At 50.4% G+C, this 14,870-nt stretch overlaps 1 protein-coding gene across 5 annotated transcripts in view; it reads right to left on the bottom strand.

Moving 5' to 3' along the window:
- nlgn2a (neuroligin 2a) overlaps positions 1-6,222 on the bottom strand; it is a 151,347-nt gene extending 145,125 nt beyond the window's left edge. For 3 of the 5 annotated variants that reach the window (XM_068587982.1, XM_068587981.1, XM_068587987.1), the window contains exon 1: positions 5,113-6,222. The gene's annotated coding sequence lies outside the window, so the exon portion shown is untranslated. The remainder of the gene's footprint in view (positions 1-5,112) is intronic. The other 2 variants (XM_068587983.1, XM_068587986.1) reach the window with 2 other exon arrangements.
- Between the last annotated feature and the right edge of the window lie 8,648 nt (positions 6,223-14,870).

Below are 14,870 nucleotides of genomic sequence, written 5' to 3'. Positions count from 1 at the left end.
TGACAGCTCATACTAATATGTGTGGTGGTGGTGTCAGTGTGTGTGTGTGTGTGTGTGTGTGGGGGGGGTCTGTGTGTGTTTGTGCAACAGCAGGGAAGAGGTAGCATATAGCAGATGTTAGGAGTGCAAAATAGAGATGGTGGTGTTGTAATGTTGTGGCATTCCTCTCCCTCCCTCCTTCACTCCTTCCCTCCTCCCCGCTCACCCCCTCCTTCCCTCCTTCCCTTCCTGTACAGTACGCTCCTTCACAGCTTGCTTTTTCTGAACAGCCTCCTGTCTGCTCTCCAGGTTGCTACCTCCGCTTGCGACAGCAGCGCTCACTTGACTTCCAGAGCACATTCTCTCCTCCTCCTCCTCCTCCTCCTCCTCTTCCTTCCTCCATGTGTGTCTCAGGGTGAGAGGGCGGGCATATTTAGCGGCCGGCCCGGCTTCCTGTCTTTTCAAACCCCTTGACCCCCCCTGCAGATTGTTTTCACGATGCTGAGTGGCGAAGCCCCTCAGCATCGTGAATGTGGCTGCTGCCGACCTTGAGATGCTGTCGATACCGCGACTCACTCAATGTCTCCGCATCCCCGTCGACGGCAGCGGGCGCTCAAGAAACAACGACGCGCCGCTCGTCCGTGAGAGAGAGAGAGACAGCACAAGACGGTAATGAATAACACAGGTGGGGGGTGAGAAAAAAAAGGGATATTTCATAAACACTAATCGCCAAATGTTGCAGTAAGATTTGTGTATTAAATCCCGGACTATAAAAAGGATTGTAAAGGGGTATTAAGGACAGAAACAAAGCGCACAGGTACACTTCCAGGGGACCAAAGGGAGGGATCAGCCACTCAGAGCGACACGGTTTCCCGACGTCAGTCGATCTGATTGGCCCGGGAAAGCGAGACGTATCTAATCCCAGCGCCGGTGATTCCATCAAATCTGTGTCACACTTTCTATTCGGGGCGCGACCCCCGCGTGAAATCCCGTCGCAGCCCCGCACCTCCATCGCAAAGGGGTATTACCTGTTAAAGGAGTCGCTGAACAGTGGCCGTTAATTCGTGCACGTGTCTTGCATTGTGTGTGGGGGGGATGTGCAGCAGCAGCAGTAGCAGCAGCAGCAGCAGCAGCAGCAGCAGCAGCAGCATCAGCATCCCGCCCCCCCGCGCCGTCTCGCTGCCTTTTCCCTTCGGCTTTTATCTCTTTGAAGAAAAGAGGAGTAAATGTTCATTGATCTTGGCCGGTGGTCAGCGGGACGTGGGAGGAGTGGCGATTCGAAGGTTACCGCTGCCGTCGGCTCAGGAGAGCAGAGGAGCCAAACATACACAGGGTTTATTTATGTGCCTTTTTTGGGGGGGGGGGGGGACTAAAAATGTATCAGGGAGGAGTTCGACCTTGATCTCACCTTAATGAGCCCACGGGGGACGGCAGAGGCTGACGGACGACATGTGGGTTTGAGGAGAAACGAAGGAGACGGAAGGGGGGAGTGTTTGGGGAGGGAGTGCGTGAGGAAGAGGAGTGGAGGAGGAGCGGGGACAAAACAGCAGAAAAATGCTGCAAGGAAAAAAAAAGAAGATAAGCGAAGCAGGGAGAAGGAGCGAGGGAGGAGAGGAGCTGAGACGAGTAATGGCTCCAAGCCCTCGTCTCCATCGTGCACCCCAGAGAGCGAGCAGCTCATTCAACAGGCCCAGACAAAGGAGAGATGGGCCGCTGTGTGTGAGAGTGTGTGAGAGTGTGTGAGAGTGTGTGTGTGAAGATGGAGGTTCTTTCCACAGAGAGACACCTTCAACAATATCATATATTTTACTCTTTCAATAACTGATTGCCAGCATTCACCAGCAGGTTATGTGCAGCGCCGGCGTAACGTTAGCTCTAGCTTCTTTCTTTTTGTTTTCTCCACGCAGAAGACAAATTGGTGTGAATAAGAAATGCCTGCCTGTCTGCTCCGGTTTGCTTATTTCTCAATGGAGTGCAATATTTTGGGTTATAAACCAAAATATCGTATTCTGTTTTATCCATCAGGACTCTGCAGTTCACTGGGCTTTATCATATATACCTCCTGTATATGCCATCTAAGCCATTTGGACACTGCAGCAGGTGGCGCCTGTTGATTTTTTAAACATTTTTGCAGCTATTTAATACACGCTGACAAACGCAATCCTTCCGAAAAAGAGGCTGCCATAGCAACGACACACACACACACACACACACACACACACACGCACACACACACACACACACAAACACACACACGCTCCTTTCTCAAAAGAGAGAAAGAAAAAAAGCAGCCAGGCTTCCTTTGAACCAAATGAATGAGTCAGCCACAAATGGATGGAGAGGAGAAACAAAGTAAGACACGAGCGAGGAGCGAAGACAATAAAGGAGTCACGCAGAGACGAAGCTGTATATATCATATATATATATATAGATATATATATCTATATATATATATGGTCGTATAAAAGCGTACCGTATGCCCGAGGTGGTCTGAAAATGGAAGTGGCTCGGTGGGGGGGAGCGGCGGCCTCCATGATAACAAACACATGGGTGATTACACGGGGAGACTGGTGCTCAGGGGAGAGCGAGGGGAAGATTCCTATTGTGAACAGCTTGTTGTCAATTACCGAGAGAAGAAGAAGAAGAAAAAAAATGAAGAAAGAGAGCATCCATTGTAGAGCTATTTCATTTAATCAGCTGTATTTTGCACTCGTCTGAGGAGTGTATTAGTCACACAGACGTGGTCACGGCTACAAGTGCATGTCACAGAATCTGCTCTCGGGCCCGGCCTCCCACAATTATGAAGTTTTCCATAAATTCCATGAGACACATTCGGGCTGTTGGGGAAATCAAGCAGCCACGGAAAGCACATGGCTGACACACACACACACACACACACACACACAGTATCCCTCTTCTCATAACAAGCTAGATATAAATGGGGGGAAAGGGGAGAGGGGGGGGGGCGATTTTGTACTAATTCATTACATTATCAAGTTTGCTGAACAAACATTTAATTTCGCCGCCGTTCTTCAGACGAGTCTCCGGCTGCTGCCGTGTAATGCTGAAGGTTTTTATTATTTTGTATTATTTGGCTTCCGCAGATGACTTCTCTCGGCTAGCATTAGCACATTAGCAGCCACTGCCGCCATCTCCACAGTCCCTGATTTATCTACGGCACAAAAAGTATAATAATACTAATGAAAAGGGGGGATGAAATTAGCAGTTAACAGACCGGGGATTTTTAAAGTAAGATTGTGACGGCTATTTTCAACCCAGCCGGCCTCAGCACCGGCCTGCATCTGCTGGCTGCTTAGCGACCATCGGAGCCATCAATCTACCCGACAACACGCTCTTAAATGCTTCAGCCCCCATCTGCCTCCAGCTTTGCTCCACCTTACCCGGGATGGATGCATTGAGCAGTGTTATCCTGGAGGGGTAGGAGGGGGGAATGCAGGACACTCACACGCATGAAGTGGTGTGTGCAGGCCCTCCTCGACAAGGCCACCTCGTCTTTGTCTTTCTGAGAGCGTATTTGTAAATCAGACACGGACCCAGGATGTATTAGAACATATTGCACTGCTGCACGAGTGGCCGACGCTGATGCCCCCACACACACACACACACACACTTTCAGTCCGTGTGCTCATATTTCTCTCTCACACACACAAATGCCTGCAATCACTCTCCACAATGCATTAGCTTGTCACCTTTATCCCCTTTAAATATCTACCACGGGTCTTCAAAGTTTCCAGCCAGCCGCCATCCAGATAAATAACAACTCCTCTGTGACAACATCTATTTAGCACAAGGACAGTCGCCCCCCCCCCCCCCCCACACCACCACCACCACCACCTCCATTCAAATGCCTCGTCCCCGCAGAGGAGATGTCCGTATCCGCTATACAGGGCAGGCTGGCTGCCTAAAACCAAGGAGGGGAGCCAGGCTGAGCCTTCTCACCGCCGCAGATAACAGAGCTCTTCTTGTCCGCCATGAATTCTATCATCTCACAGGCCCAATGCCCCACGACACCCGCCACTGCATATAAATGCGGACCATTCTTCGTGCTCTGTGTGTGTGTGTGTAACTATGTGTGTTTGTGTGTGTGGAAGGAAGCATTTAGGGGAGTATGTTCTCATGGCCATGGAGTTTCCTGGCTCTTTTTGAGTATAAAGGCCCCATGAAGACATGCTCATATTAAGTTGAGGGAAGATTTCACTTTTTGAAGAGGGGCCTTTGTGTGTGTGTGTGTGTGTGTGTGTGTGTGTGTGTGTGTGTGTGTGTGTGTGTGTGTGTGTGTGTGTGTGTATGTGTGTGTGTGTGTGTGTGTATCGTCTTAATCATCTGTCAGCCACACAGGCCTGCCAACCAGTCCAGACAATGCACAGTCCAAGAAGAGCACAGCGACCACCACATGAATCCGGCATTGTTGCGGTCTCAGCCGAGCGCTCTGGGTTCATACGCTCTCCACATCCTGCGTGTTCTGAGGACACGAGATGGAGAAACGAGCTCGGGCCGGACTGAAAGGCCGCCTCTGTCCCCCTCTCCATCCCTCTATCCCCCCATCCCTCCATTCCACAAGAGGAGCACCGAGTCCAGGTCCAGATCCCCCATTGACAGCAGAGAGAGAGAGGAAGCGATGAAGGAGCAGCTCGTCTGCATGGAGCGAGACTCTCCTCCACAACAGGTCCTCGACAGACAAACAGACACACAACCAACAACAGCACGCAAGCCACCGCTGCAAGATCGAGTCATTCACTGCAGGCGTGTTTTGGACAATACCAAATGAATATTGTATTTATTTTCTTATTTCACAGTGGTCTGTTGACCACATGCATCTTCATTCATTTTCCAAAAATATGTTGTTGTTTTTCAATTTATAGGCTTATGAACCAGATAGTGGAAGGAAACACATGCTTGTTGAAAAAAAATCCTTCTTTTTGCCCCATTTTTCTTCTTTTGATCCCTCATTTATTTTGATTTTTACCTAATATAGGTGTCAAAACACCTTCTGCTCTCTCTCACACACACACACACACACACACACACACACACACACACACACAAATGGTCCCATAGTGCACACGAGGACAAACTGTTTGAGTGTGTAACTGTGACTGTTCCTCATCCTACCTGTTAATGTGGATCCAGGGTGCTGGTGGGCTGCAGATTCCCGCTGTCGGTGCTCCTCGCTAAACCTTCCTCCAGCGGCGGTGAATCAATGGCAAGCGACAGAAGAAGAAAAATACTTGTTCCTTAAAAAAAAATATGTAAAAACAACAACAAAAAAATTAAAAAAAATTAAAAATTTAAAAAAAACAACCACCTTTAAAAATCTCCCCCCGGCAGCAGCATCTCGTTCAATCCGCCCGCAGGTGGGACTTCACGAGCGGGCACCGTGTGACACACAGCCGGGTAACGGCTCGTCTGCTTCCCCATCCGAGCGGGCGGGCTCGGCTCGGTCCCCGTCTTCTCCAGCACGCAATATATTAATCTGGCACCCTCAGGAAGAATGTCTGTGTCAGTCGAGGCCTTAATACGACAACAAAAAATGGAATTTAAAAAAAAAAATAACGGTTAACTTGTGTCCGCGGGGTCTCGGCGGATTTGACAGCCGGGGACGCGTCACCTGCGCGGACCAATGGTCGCGGCTACTCAGTTCTTGAGCGGTTTTTTTTTTCCCCCCGTTTTTTTTTTTGTGGGACGTCGTCGATAAATCCTCAATAAATCCCCTTCAACGAGACGTCCGACAACCGGTTCAAGTCGCGGTGCTCGCCTCGACTCGCTCCAACTTGTGTCTGTAACGGCGGACGTGAAAGCCCCGCGCGGTCTTCCGGTGGTCTCGTGTGAAAAGATGACTCCGCCGCCGCCGCCGCTGCCGCCGCCGCCGCTGCTGCTGCTGCTGTGTGGATGCCCGTGACCGCCTTGGCGAGCTGTGGTGCGCGCGCTCGCGAAGCTCGTCCCCGGTGTGTGACGCGCGCCGCAGTGTCCTCCCTAGCAAGCTGGTCGCCCTGGCAACGCTTTCCTCTGACCTCAATATGGTCGCTTTTCCTGCTCCGACAGGCGCGTGCCTGCGCTTCGCCTCCGCTCGTGTCGCGACGACGGCGGCCGCGCGCACTCAGGTCCCCCTCGGCCGGGGGGAGCGGGTCCTCGGGGTGTCGCGGCTCGGCTCTCCCTCTTCTTCTTCTCCTCCTGCGGAGAGGTGTGGGGAATTAGTGCTGAGGAGGAGTTTCATCTCGGCCTCCCTCTCTCCTCCTGCTCGGCGGGGCAGATCTGCATCAGCGTGACGTCAGAAGACATTAAAGGGATACTGACCCCTTTTTCTCTTCCTTTTTTTGTCATACATCCCCTCTTTTACCTCCATCCCTTCACCGTTCACCTTAAGCATCCCTCCATCCCACCTTAGCCTCCATCTCTCCGTCTGACACAGCTTCACATGCGGTTCTCTCTGCTGTAATCCCTATAACTCCCCATCGCAGGCTAAACATGTTGGATAAATATCACAGCAGTATTCTGAGGGCCATCAGGGTATTAAATGAGTTTTATAGTGACACTACCGCAGATAAAAACCCAATATAATATACAATAACATTACAATACACACTCACTAACCAGCACGATGGTCCCCTTTGGAATAAAACTACTATTATAATCACTGATTTATTTTTGGGGAGCGGTGAGTTACTGACGTCACTGCCTCGTAGATATGTTTGTTTTATGTTTTACTTGCAGGGGTAATAACCAGCGTCTAATATCCAGCGTGGCCGCGTCCCAGATCCCATGGATGCAGATGGTGACGGCTGTGTGGTGGCAGCACCTGCTCCTCTGGAGGCGGCCCAGCCACACGCCTGTCTTATTACCAGGGCCGCAGCCAAACATCTGCCGCCGCCGCTCTCCCGCTGCACAGTCATGTACCCGTAGCTGGTGGGCCGCCGCCTGCCAGGCACCCGGAGCTCATGGGATAAAAGCCTCTACGACAAGAAAACATCCAACCTTTGAATCATGCTCCATCCTCTGTTTTCATCTTTCTGCAGAGGTACGAGCGCCCCCCCCCCTCTCCCCACACACACACACCCTCACCACCACCACCTCTCAGTCATATCCTAACTGTTTGCTCTCAGGCGTGCATCCAGATCTCCTTGTAGAGAAGATTTACTGCTCAACATCCATGTGCCAGTGTTCATTCGCTCCCTCGTATAAACCCCAGGCACAGGACACACACACACACACACACACACACACACACACACACACACACACACACACACACACACACACACGCTGCTTCTCCCCTCATGTGGTGGGGAGCCAGTCTGTCGTCAATCAGCCAAAACATCATGTCAGCCCATCGTGCCTTTTTACCTCCGGACACATCCAGATACCTGGGGGGACACAGTCGAAAGAGGAGGATGAGGAGGAGAAAGAAGAGGAGGAGGAGGAAGAGATCGCTTTGGGGATGCGATCTCGGCTATCGAGACAAATTGTCTCCGGTATGGCGGCTGTACATTCCCCCTGTGATATCATCAGGACCAAGGTGAGCGAGGCACGGTGCCTGTGCCTGTGCGTGTGTGTGTGTGTGTGTGTGTGTGTCCATGTTCAAGAGGGTGAGGTTGATGTCCTACACTTGATAGACCCTTGCCAAGCATCAAAGGTAATGGCCCACCGGGGAGACCTGACAGCTGAGCCCAAACCAAGACGTGCACTCACTCACACACACACACACACACACACACACACACACACACACGCACACATCTCAGTGCCTTGTGGGTTGTCACTGCTGGACCTCGATGATACACGGCAGCAAACACATGTAGGACGACGCACGCAGTCGACACACACATCACTCCCAGTGTGTGTGTGTTCGAGGTCAGTTTGCTACTGCAGAGCCCCGAGAGAGAGGGGGGAGGGGGGGAGAGAGGCGGGGGGTATGTACACTGTATGTACGCCTCCAGAACCCCATTACAGTGGCGCTGCACTCAGTTCTCTGCATAAGTGACCAGTCAGAAGGCCCTTTGATGTGGCCCCCCGGGGCCCTGCACACGCAGCCCCTCGTTATCGCCACGCTTTTCAAAAAACCACATCTGTCGGTCGGCACTGAACAAGGCGAAAGTAAAGTCCTCATGCGTACTCGAATGCGTCACATGGACGCATTAATGCGAACAATACACAAGCGTGTACGCATACGGCCGTTATCACACGAGTCCACGTGGATTTTAATATCTCATTGAGCGAAACGTCTCCCACGAGCAGCGATTGCAGCGTCCCCGCGACGCGGCAATCAAACCATTTGTTTGCTCCGGGGGGGCGTTTGCAATAATATGTCACGGCAATCTCATAAAGCCATTAACCTTTCTGTCCGAAGCACCCAGAGTGTGCAGGAAGCCCATTTCCCTCTCCGCCTAATTTACTTTTCCTGCAACCCCGACCTATTGAGCGCCCACCAAGCCCTGCTGTTTGCGGGCCGCCGCAGCCGGGCCGGAAACACTGAGGAGAGAAACTATTGTATTGATCGCTCGTGACGAATTTAAAGCGTTTTTTGTCAACACTCAGCACTTCACATGTGCCGTTGCCTTTCCTCGGCGGCGGTGGAGGGAGATGTCATTCCAAATATAGCCGAGACCGAAGTGCAGCTAGCGAGCGGGCGCCAGGAGCTTTTAATTCAAAAGGCTGTTTTGGGGGAAAAGAGACTGGGCTCCAGCACAGTTGGATGCCAGCTCTAGCCAGAAGAGGCAGAGGAGCTGCCTGCCTCAAAATGCTCTTTTCATGAAATGTGCACACAGTCTCCTCCGGTCCCTGCAGCAGCGGCTGTCCTTTAACTCCCCCTCCCTCCTCTGCTCTGCTCTGTGCCCTTATCTTGTCTGTTCTCAGCCTTGCACCTCTGAACCTCTCTCACACACATCACACCCGGTCTTGAGTCCCTTACACCGATTTGCCCTTCTCCACTTCCAACTCCATCACCGGCGATCTTTCTTGACTTCCCTGTAGCTTCACATTTATTCTCCGCTCCCACTTTTGTGTCTCGTCTACCTTCCCGCCCACGAGGCTGCCTGTATCCAGCCTCCTGTATCCGGCCGCCTGTATCCAGCCGCCTGTATCCCGCCGCATGTATCCGGCCGCCTGTATCCGTCCGACTGTATCCGGCCGCCTGTATCCGGCCGCCTGTATCCCGCCGCCTGTATCCCGCCGCATGTATCCGGCCGCCTGAATCCGGCCGCCTGTATCCCGCCGCTTGTATCCCGCCGCCTGTATCCGGCCGCCTGTATCCGGCCGCCTGTATCCGGCCGCCTGTATCCGGCCGCATGTATCCGGCCGCCTGTATCCGGCCGCCTGTATCCGGCCGCCTGTATCCCGCCGCATGTATCCGGCCGCCTGTATCCCGCCGCCTGTATCCCGCCGCCTGTATCCCGCCGCCTGTATCCGGCTGTACCCCCCCTCCCGCCCCCCTCCTCCCGGCGTCCTGTCGCTCAGCCGCCGTGAGGTCAGATTGATTGTTCAATTCTCGCGTTTCTTTTTTGTCAATAATTCATCGGACCATTGTTTCTCGGCGCGGCGGGAAGAAGCGGCCGCTGAGAGCGCGGCGCCTTACGAGGCACAGAGCGATGTAGCCGGAGCATTATGTCGTCCATTGGGGCGTTAATGGCGCTCGGCAGTAAACACTGCTATGGGTTGTCAGTCACCCCGAGGTGTGGCCCTCGCTGTAATAAGATAATGAAATCCTGGTTTATTACCAAACAACAGAATAAGCCATTAGTGCTCTCCAGACGATCGCACACCCCGCGAGGTCCCAGAAGCCTTTCGCCTCGCGACTCCGGCACGCCGACTGATGTCATCGAGGGTCATCAACGGCATTGTTAATACTCGCAGAGAGACAAAGTTAGCGCCTCGCTGGGGAACGTGTAGGAGGAGCGATGAGCGCACCACGACGGAGCAGCGAAGTGAATTTGGACATTTATCAAGTGGAGAGAGAAAGAACCCAGCTGCTAAAGCTGTCTTTTTAGTGTGTGGTGTGTCTTTAGGCGGGGATAGAATGTCACATAGAAGTGATGTACATCATCTCAATGATGGTTTTTTTTCAGTCATAAATCCGTCACAAACATAGTGTTGTGTTTGGACGCCCATGCTGGTTTTGTATAAAAGGCTGTGAGCGTTCTGATGGAAGGAGCCGACATGATGGCCGCTCCCGTGCTACCGTACAGGCTCAGAAATTGTTGCTGCAATTCTTGGGTTGATATCATAATTCTCTTAAGACTCCAATGTGTTTTAATCCCCAGCATGAAGTGGACCTGTCAGCAAAGGAGACACCTGTGAAGCTTTGAGGTAAAAGACCAGGGGATCAACATGGTCATGCCCACTTCCTTTGCCCCAAACTTTGCCTTTTTGGAGCGTCATTTAGCAAGCTAGCATGCTAGCATTGGGTTAGAGTTGGTTAGCGCAAATGGGCGCCTTAGGTCGTCTCGCCTGGCTTTAAAACCGGGCGAGGAACAGTTGGTCAAGCCGCTCGCTGTACCGCGCGCTAATCACAGCTGCATCGCACTGCGCCGCCAAACACAGCTCAATTGTGATGATGATGGACAACTCCCCAGTAGAAAACACACCTCTCTTCCTCCTCCGACTCCTCTTCAGCCCCGCGTACTCCCGGTGGGCTCCACCCCTCATTTCCTCCACCTTCTCGCCTTCCTCCATTTTCACATCCACATGCCATGTCACACTAATCCTGTTCTCCCACCTCCAGCCGGCATGTGAACCAGTTTTCCTCGCCATCCTCCCGATCCGTCTTCCCGTGCTCACTTGGGAACTCGTCCACACCGAGCCCGGCTACCGCCGCTCTGCTCCCTCGCTGTTTTCTCTCGTATCTCCGCTCCCCAGCTCGCCTCCGGCCCCCTCGGGGTCGGGGATCGTATCCATCACCTCTGATCTACAGCAAGCGGGGCGCCTGTCAGATTAATGCTAACCTTGCATTGGTTCCCACCGTAAAACACCCCCCCTCTATTCTGTCTATATAACTCAGCATCCCTCTACATATACACACTCGCGCCACATTATCCGGAGTGGCATCTGCTTTTAATTGTCCCCATCTGAGCGCTGGTGTAGCGGGGGCCCCGCATCAACCAATCGGCCCGTGCTAATTGCCGAGCCGCATGTCTCGTTGATGCCGGCTGCCACAGAGAGCTGCAAAGAGAAGACACCGGCACGTTGTGACTTTGCATCTTTCATTACTTCATCTGCCCCAGAAACACGTTGGTTCACGGCCTTGTGATCGTATATGCACACGGAGTCATTATCAACAGTAGTAGGTTCATAAGTCCTGTACGTGTGTGTGTGTGTGTGTGTGTGTGTGTGTGTGTGTGTGAACAGTGGGGAGGCCCTGCTGAGAGAGGAGCTCGGGACTGATGAGTTATTCATGTTCAAGGGAAAGTAAACCCACATGAAGGGAAAATGTGCTCATTTTAACCGAGGATGGAGGAAGCCTCCTCTCCTTGTGCCGGCTGACAGCAAATGTCACACACACACACACACACACACACACACACACACACACACACACACACACACACACACACACACACAGTCTTGCATTGTGTTTGTTAAGCAGGACTCATCTCACCCACCACAGGCTTAATCTGACTTAATTCTCACTTTAGGCCTCTATTTCTTTCTATTCTTATGAGGACATTTGAGCGTTGCAAAAATAGCGCACACTTTAAAAAAGGGCATGCAGATGAGCTACCAAGCCATCTTTTTATTTCTGTTCATCGTGTCTTAGTTATTTTATCCATAATTTGTATTGATTATGATGCTATTATGCTCACCAAAGTATAAAAGTGACTTTGAAAAACATCAAATCACTATCTTTTTCATTTTATTTGATGTCTTTCCACAGAAAACCTAACCCACTGTGTGCACGGCAGTTACACTCGATCAGATTTAAACCAGGAAGTAAAACAAGATAAAACAACAAAAAATAAAACCTGACTTGCAATAAAGCCACATCATCCGTGGAAGTGCCCCTTTGTCACTGTGCAACACACATGAGCACCAGCACCAACACTAGTGTGTGCCGGCTCATTGGTCCAGCACACTTGAGAGTCTGAGTGTGTTTCTGTGCACGTGCACATTATGAATAATGCGCAGAACGAGACATCATTTTCCAGGTTATTGGGCAGACTAATCCCTGCCTCACATTTTGCTGACTGCAATTGTTTTTGATGCATTTGATTCGCCGGCTGCTCTCGTTCCTCCTGTTTCCCTCGACGCTCGCTCGCTGCCTTTGTGAGCAAAGCGTTCGGGGGAACGGAGAGGCGGCGTGCGGAGCGGAGGTAAATCAACATAATGAAAGCAGAAAGTGGCTCCCGTGGGAAGTGTATCCGAGTGACAGACGTCTCAACGACTCCGTCACCAGCGACGCCGCCGTTCCACACGGACGGCGCTCGGCTGAAAGCCACAATTTGCTCTCGGTGTGCGGGACGCTAGAGCGTTCTAGCATTATTAGCTTAGGTGATTAGATGGAACCTCAATAGTCCTCATGGGGGAACCGGAGGATCCACATGAGAATTAAACAAAAGCAAAGTACTGCGGATGATACCGCGTGCAATCTGTACAACGGAGCATAATGGCTGTGGATTTGCAATGGATATGGAGGGATGGAGCAGTGGCTATTTAAAGCATGTAAATGTAAGGAAAAGGTCACGTAGAGGCACAGCAGGAGAGGGAAGAAGAGAGGAAGGAAACGATCACCTGACACCTCATCGTTTCAGTTCAGTGGAGCGTTTAGCCTCTTTCCGCTCATTATCCAGCCATTATAATAATATAATAACTATATTTGGTGATGATATGTCTGAATTGTGTCTTCAGCTGTGAGGGATGAGCATATCAGTAATGTAGTGACAGATTACTACCGTAGAAGTCGGGTTTTAAGCCGCTGCTTCCTTTGGTGGTAGTCCCAGCTAGCTCCCGCTGTAGCCTGCTAGCGCTGCTGCTGCTAGTTCCCTGCTAGCTCCCCGACAACCGGGCAGTGGGGACGCGGGCAGTGGCAGCGGCGCTAGCGGGGAGCTAGCGGCGGCGCTAGCTGGCTACAGCTGGGGGCTAGCAGCGGGGAGCTAGCAGCGGCGCTGGCTGGCTTTAGCGGGGAGCTAGCAGCAGCGCTAGCTAGGATAACCACCTAAGGTAGTAGCAGCTGACGGTACACTTGATCTCGTTTCATGGTGTGTTGACAACGGTAGCGTGACTTATTAGTGGGATTAATTGTGTAATTCAGAACAGTATCGAGCACAAATCTTTCGCCTGCTATGCCGTGAGTTTATCCAGAGTAACCAGGTGCGGCGGGAGAAACTAATTTAGTCATATGCCATATTTCAATGCATCACACTTTTCATCCACCTGCATTGCATTTGGGTGGAGGCCAATTAAAGCAAAACATATCTGCGTGGAGAGATACGCCGCATGAGAAGCAAAAGAATACACGTCTGTTTAAATTGGTTTACAAGAGCAAAAGGGAGCCATGAAATGTTCTTTTGCGCTTACATTTGCTTGAGGCGAAAAAAAATATTAACAAAAAAATAAATGAGACAAACAGAAATGTACTGTTACAAATAGGAGTTAGGAATAATTCCACCACAGTGGAGGAATAAAAACAATACCCAACAGAAAGTTTGCAGGATGTGTAGCAACATTCTTCAATAGATAGACATCTGACAATTAGTTTAATTGCTCAACAATTGTATCTTGGAATTGTCGATACGCGTACACACAATAAAATGTTCTCTTTTAATGAGATATTCTTCAGACTAAAGCTTTTATGTTCTCAATAATAAGTGCTGCTCTTTCAAAGTGTTTGTCTGTCTTCCCTGCCAAACTTGGCAAAAGGTAATTATGTCTCCTTTGCAATTATAGATAACGGCAATAAGAAAAATACTCTGACTGAGAACGCTGCATGAAGATGAACTGTACAGTTAAGGCAGAGAGCGGATGCTTCCATTTAAAGGAAATATTCAGAAAATGAAGAACGAAATTGAAAATATTCCTCTGCTGTGAAACACGTGTTTTTAAATTTCTGCTTCCATTACGCTGGTTTAGCAGAGCAGCTTCTCCCCCGTGCAGCTGATCCACTGAGGGTTGAAGACGTTTCATTGTGAAAATGTTCACCTGGTACTTATCTTTTAAAAATAACCACAAAAAAAAACATCCTTTTTGGTTCAACTCTGGTTCCAATCTCCAACTTCTCTGCAGGAATTTGACTAATTTGACTCCGGGGTTATTTTAAAAAAACAACCTGTGATGAAGGTGCTGCGAAGCTTTTCTTTTCTGCTTCTCCCAGCAAAGGAAAGGCCGGCGTCACCTCTAGAAGCTCTGATAGCACGTCTACATGTCTCACAGCTGATGCTGGTTGTCCTCTCAGGCGCCGGTCAATTACCACGGCCGAGACACAAGAAGCAGAACAAAGACCATGTAAGTCATCGTCATCTCAACATAATGACTTGGTTCATCTTTTAAACGAGATACTCAGTCAACATTTGGAGATCATTTCTCATTATAATGACTTACATGGTCTTCATTTTTGCTCTCAGAGGTACTGGACAGCGACGCTCCTTCTTCCTCTTCAGATACTTCCAAAAGCTCTCCAGGAGAACTCTCAGAACATTTACAGCCAACTATGAGGCTTGAACAAGTGTCGGCATCGTACTCATCTGGAGTCACGGACATGTGGATGATCGACATTTATGAACACACATCAGCTCGTATCCCGCTTGGTTATCCTTGTTAAAAAAATGGTTACGTTTAGGCAACAAAACTACTTAAAGATCATAGTTAATATGAAAATAACTTAAAAACATTGTACAAGGTACAGTAACAAAGTGCTGTAACAAAGTATCCTAATAATGTAACATAAT

The sequence above is a fragment of the Clinocottus analis genome, unplaced genomic scaffold (assembly GCF_023055335.1).
Source record: "Clinocottus analis isolate CAN_PGR_092001 unplaced genomic scaffold, fCliAna1.0.p SCAF_21, whole genome shotgun sequence".
NCBI classification, from domain to species: domain Eukaryota; kingdom Metazoa; phylum Chordata; class Actinopteri; order Perciformes; family Cottidae; genus Clinocottus; species Clinocottus analis.
The sequence above is the reverse complement of the archived record's forward strand: the minus strand, read 5'-3'. Positions and strand labels throughout refer to the sequence as shown.